The sequence below is a fragment of the Protopterus annectens genome, chromosome 6.part0 (assembly GCF_019279795.1).
Source record: "Protopterus annectens isolate FY-2018-M chromosome 6.part0, PAN1.0, whole genome shotgun sequence".
Lineage (NCBI taxonomy): Eukaryota > Metazoa > Chordata > Ceratodontiformes > Protopteridae > Protopterus > Protopterus annectens.
Genome location: NC_056737.1, coordinates 1,645,083,564 through 1,645,089,132, shown reverse-complemented (window position 1 = coordinate 1,645,089,132; position 5,569 = coordinate 1,645,083,564). Strand labels below are relative to the sequence as shown.

General features: G+C 37.7%; 1 pseudogene; it reads left to right on the top strand.

Annotated features, from left to right (window-relative positions):
- Nucleotides 1-1,211: 1,211 nt before the first annotated feature.
- On the top strand, nucleotides 1,212-2,542 carry LOC122804018 (annotated as a pseudogene).
- The last annotated feature ends 3,027 nt before the right edge of the window (nucleotides 2,543-5,569 follow it).

The following is a 5,569-nucleotide window of genomic DNA, read 5'->3' as shown; positions in this document are numbered from 1 at the left end:
TCTGTGGCATCAGCAGATTGTGCACAACTGTTGGGAATGTGACTTATATAGGCAGGTGTTTGCATCTGGCAGAATGTAAGTTGCATGAGTGTGTAAAAATACACATTTCTTACATGCAGTAATGACTTACTCACAAGATTTTTTGCAGAATGTACAGAATATCATTTTTTTACTGTTCCTTATAAAATTTTGTGTTTTTTCTGGCAAATCACTGAGGGTTGAAGTCATTAAATAATGATATACATTTGAGTTCCGGGCTTCATATCCCTCAGAAAAAGCATGTTAACACATAATCCTATTATTTTAGCAACTTTCTAAGTTTTTAAAAACAGTATTTCAAATTTGTTCCTATTATTGAGCCTTATTCCCCCATTATTTTAGGGATTATCCAGATGTCTTGAGCTAAGAGGATGAGAACAATGCTTACTCAACAAACATGATGTCAAGCATATTGTTTTATGCTTTATATCTTCTTGTTGTACAAAGCAGCATCACTATTCATTGGTGGGAAACAGGAATTCTCATTTCTCATCCTCTGGCAAAAACTGCTGAAAAATTGCCTTTGGCAATATGGCTCTGCTGACCATTGTGGAATGGAAGTTAGAGTAAATGTATGGATCACAACAATAGTGATATAGGCCTGTGCAGAAATTTATTATGTCGACTCTTGCATCTTCTATATCATCTGTAACCCTGATCTGATGTTTCAACTGCCTGTAATGTACGTTGAGTATTGTGACCTAATTAATGTTTTCTGCTGCACAATGCTCATGTCCCTTTTTAGATTTCCACAGTGTTCTCACACTCCCTTCAAATGCGTAGTTTCTCAAAACATTGTAAACATACTTCTGTGCCATCAGTAGATAATATACATCATGTGACTGTTATTTATGCAGTCAGGCTTGTTGAATCATCATTGGTAAACAATGTAGCAATGTGTAAAACAGTTGGTGACAGACACTAATGACTTACAGCACAAATGTGTTGTGACACATTATACTTTGATAGGAAACTTTCACATGTGGTGTTGTTTGCCCTTCTATATGTTGTGCTCACTTTTACATTCATTCACTCACAAATAGATGATGACCTTCCTACATATGTGCAATTTCTGCCAAGAGTTGTATAACTTGTTCTAGTCCCTTGTGCTTCATGCAACTAGTAACTATAAGTTGTGTTTCTTTAAGTGAAATTATTGCTAAAAGGCAGTTATGCATAGTACTATTTCATCAAGATTGACAGTCGTATCCTCACCCAGACTGTTATCCTCCAGCGTAAGTCTGGTGGTCATAAGCTCTTACCCCAAAATATCCACTACTAACACTACCTATTCTGGTGTTGTGAGCTGTGGCCCCAGGATCTCCAGTACCAGGTATAGCACTATCACGTCTGCTGTTGGAGTAGATGCTGGTTTTGGTGCAAATAGCAGTCTTAGCGTAAGTGACAATGCAATCATCTCCAATGAAAAAGAAACTATGCAAGACCTCACAATCAACTAGCAAAGTACCTGGAAACTATTGGGAGACTGGAGAATGTCAACACAACAAACAGCTGGAAAGACAGATCAAAGAGGCAATGGAGAACAGGGCCCATGTGTGATACACTACAACAATTACAAGAACATGATTAAAGACCTGCATGATCAGATTTATGATAGCACAATGGATAATGACAGCGTGATCCGTGCTATTGACAATGTCTGCCTTGCTAATGATGACTTCAGAATCAAGTGGGAAGCTGAGCTAGCCATCAGGCAGTCTGTCGAATCTGATATTAGTGGTCTTCAAAAGGTCATTGATGATACTAATGTGTACAGTCTGCAGCTGGAGAGTAAAATAGAATCTCTGCAGGAAGAACTGATCTTTATCAATAAGAATCATGAAGAAGAAGTCAGAGCTCTGAGGAATCAAGTGAACAGCTGTGGTGTCCAGGGGGATGTAGATGCTCCCAAGGGAACTTTTTTGGAAGAAATTATGGCAGCACTTTGAGCAGAATATGAGGCTTTGATGAACAAGAACAAGGATGAGGCAGAGCACTGGTACAAAAGTAAGGCTGAAACCTTCTAAGTAGAAACTTCACAGAACACAAAAGCACTCCAAACCACCAAGACAGAACTAAGTGATCAGTGGCATAGAATTCAGTCTCCTGAGGTTGAATTAGAGTCCAACAGAAAATGAAAGCATTATTTGAAGAAACACCAAGGAGCACAGAACAGCATTATGCCATGGAAATGGGAAGAGTTGGTGCCCTCACCAGTAGAACTGACCCAGATCTTGCACAGGTTCAAAGTGATATGCAAAGAGAGGCACATGACTATGAGATGCCACTAAATGCAAAGATGAAGCTGGAAATGAGAAATTGCTACATACAGATGCCAAATGGAAGGAGGGAATTCACATACACACCGAGTCTGCAGGATGCCCTATCTGCTAGGAAAGTATGAAATGTCCAGACATTGCAGAAAATTACAGTTATGATGGAAAAGCTGGTAGATGTCATTTTTGTTTTCACCAATCACTATCCCTTTCCTTTAATTTGCTAAAATAAAAACATTTTGCTAAAAAAAGTTGTATAATTTGTTCTGAGGCATCACTAGGTAGTTCACTACTCATGTGAATATAAATTAGGCAGTTGGTGTTTGAATCTATGCCGATCTCAGCTGTGCAATACTAACAACTGACAGTATCATATGACAAGCATAGAACAATGTGGGCATGCTCCATCAATTTGACAGACCCTATGTCTCACTGACATTGTGCACTAATTCTTACACTTCTTGCTACCCTTCATTCCCCTTCTGTTTTATGCTTATTTCCCCTATGCATTTTACATTCCACAAAAGCAATTCAACACGTACATGCCACTTGTGTATTCATACCTCCTCTGAACACCTTCTTTTGTGTCATATTATAGTTGTGCCCATGAATTTCCATTATAAATATCAAAATGAATGATATTTGACAAAAATAAGTGTATTTTGTTTGCTGGTTATTAGGTTGTGTATTCCCCTAAAATATATTTGGCAAGACACATCTATGATTACTCTGTTAGCATGCCATACTAATATCATATAATTGAGAACATCTAGTTTAACAGAGTTGTGGGTTCAAACACAGATATGTGCAGCTTGTTTGCCTGATAGCAGCTTTTCTGTAAACTAGCAATGTGTTATGAGGTATAAGATCTGTTCCTACTGTTTCTGTAGCATGCCTTGCTGCTCTAAGGGTCTGAAAAGTGTTGTAGACATTGACAGGGGTTACATACGATCCCTAATTTTTCTTTTCTACTGTTGTGTTATATTACTGGGAATGTAACACGTGATCCCTAACTTTTCTCGTCTGCTGTTGTCATGCATTGTATTCCCCAAAATATTGGCTAGCCAAGCTTATATTAACATAATTTCTTTCTTTGCTATTTTATTCCCTTGCTGTGATGGTCATTTGGGGGATATGTGTCAAAACTGGGTGTGTAAGTGAACCTTGTAAATTTGCAAGGAAGTGCATTGTATTCTGGGGGACCTGCATCATGACTGTATCACCTTTGTTAATGAGCATGTATGTTACATTTGTCATTTGGTAGTGGAGGAATATATGTACTGGCACCCTGCTTCAACAGCTCTTCATTTGAAGAAAAAAAAAAGGTCTGAGAATGATGGCAGATGATTCTAAAATGCAGGAGCCAACTAGCCAACCTTGTCCTGTTTCTGCATTCCTAACCCTGACCATCCTTGACTGAGGGGTAATTAAAAAATAAAAATGTGTCTGATTAAGTACTCAGGGCTCCTGAAATGCAGCAGCCAATCAGGTCCCCTTTCTGCTCCCTGCCCCCTTACCCTCCTTCCTCAAGTTTCAGAAGAAAAAAAAAGAAACAACTATTTTTCTATTTATAAACCGTAGCAAACTGTTGCTACAAATCTAACAATCTCTGTAGCTACAGCTTTCAGGTTTTAATTAAAAAAAATCTTTTAAACTGACACAAACTACTTGCTACAAATGTAGCTACCAGTTGGCTACAGTTTAGTAAATGCAGTATCAGCTTTTAAAAAATGGTATGCACTAAAGTTTGATCAGGATCACACAATTGCTCCCATTAACACTTTGCACAATGGTAGTCCCCCTCCCCCCCTTTGCCTTACCCAGGCTACACTACTGTGTAGTATTTATGGGTTCACTTTCTATGAGGTTGGTTATTTGCTGTTTTTATTGCAATTATACTGCACATATAATAAATTTCGCTGATTGTGATTTTTGTACTCAGACATGTTCACTGTCTCAGACTAACATTAAAATGCCTGTACTGCATGTGGACTGCAGTGCAGCATTGAACTACTTTGAGACAATCCAACATGCATTTCTGCATCACTTTTATGGTATATTATGAGAGCACAGCTCACACTCCATTGTTGTAAGGCATGTACTTGTTTCATTATAATACAAGTTTATTTATAACCAAAAAATAAGGCACTGGAGGGTTCACCAGATAGCAAACCAACTTTAATGAACACACAAAAAACAACAAAATGCCTTAAACTGGACCATAGCATTTTTGTCAGCAATTTCATCAGATGAGCATACCAACAAAAATGAGTCCTATATATATAGTTATTAATAGGTCCATTAAGTAAACAATCCACCATTAAAGACATATTAACAAACTAAAATGTTTAAAAGGTGTCATAGGAAACAATGCATACAAATCCTGTTTGAATAGAACTACCATTCAGTACAAGTGTAAAAATAATAAATAATACTTTAGCTAGGTATGGGATGTAAATTCACATTAATAACCCTAAAAAACATTTAAAACTTTGGGTCTATATGAGAACACCGAACTTTCAAAATTTCGAGTGTTCTACTATCGAACCCTATTAATCGAAAATTTAAAATATCGAACATACAGAACAGCAAATTTTTTCCTAGGGAAAAATTTGCTGTACCAAAACACATACACAAACCACAAGCACACCAAACAAACAGCAATCCACACACATACACCTAAACTCTTACATCTAACCCTACACTAAAATATACATACACCACTAACTATCCACTTACCTTAACCCAAACCCTAACCCTAACTTCCATCACTATCGCACAGTCACCTCACCCATGCCCTAAACCTAACTGACCTACCCTGCCCTAACCCTCACGTCCACATAATCGCACACTTACCTGACCCTCGCCCTAACCCTAACTCACCTAACCTGCCCTAACCCTCATGTCCACACAATCGCACACTTACCTGAACCTGACCAGTAACTTTCCACCACAGCACTGAAAATACCAAAGCAAAAGAAACGGACAACCAAATTCTTTCCCTAGAAAAAAATTCGGTTTTCTGTTTCTTCGATATTAGAACACTCGAAATTTTGAAAGTTCAGTGTTCTAATATAGACCCAAAACTTTCATATAAAAAATACTGATAAAAGCAAACAATAGTAAATCTGTAAAAAGCCTGCTGTGTAGAGATCTTAATGTAACGGTGACATCTACTTTCAAAATTTCGAGTGCTCTGCTATCGAACCCTATTAATCGAAAATTTAAAACATCGAACATACAGAACAGCAAAT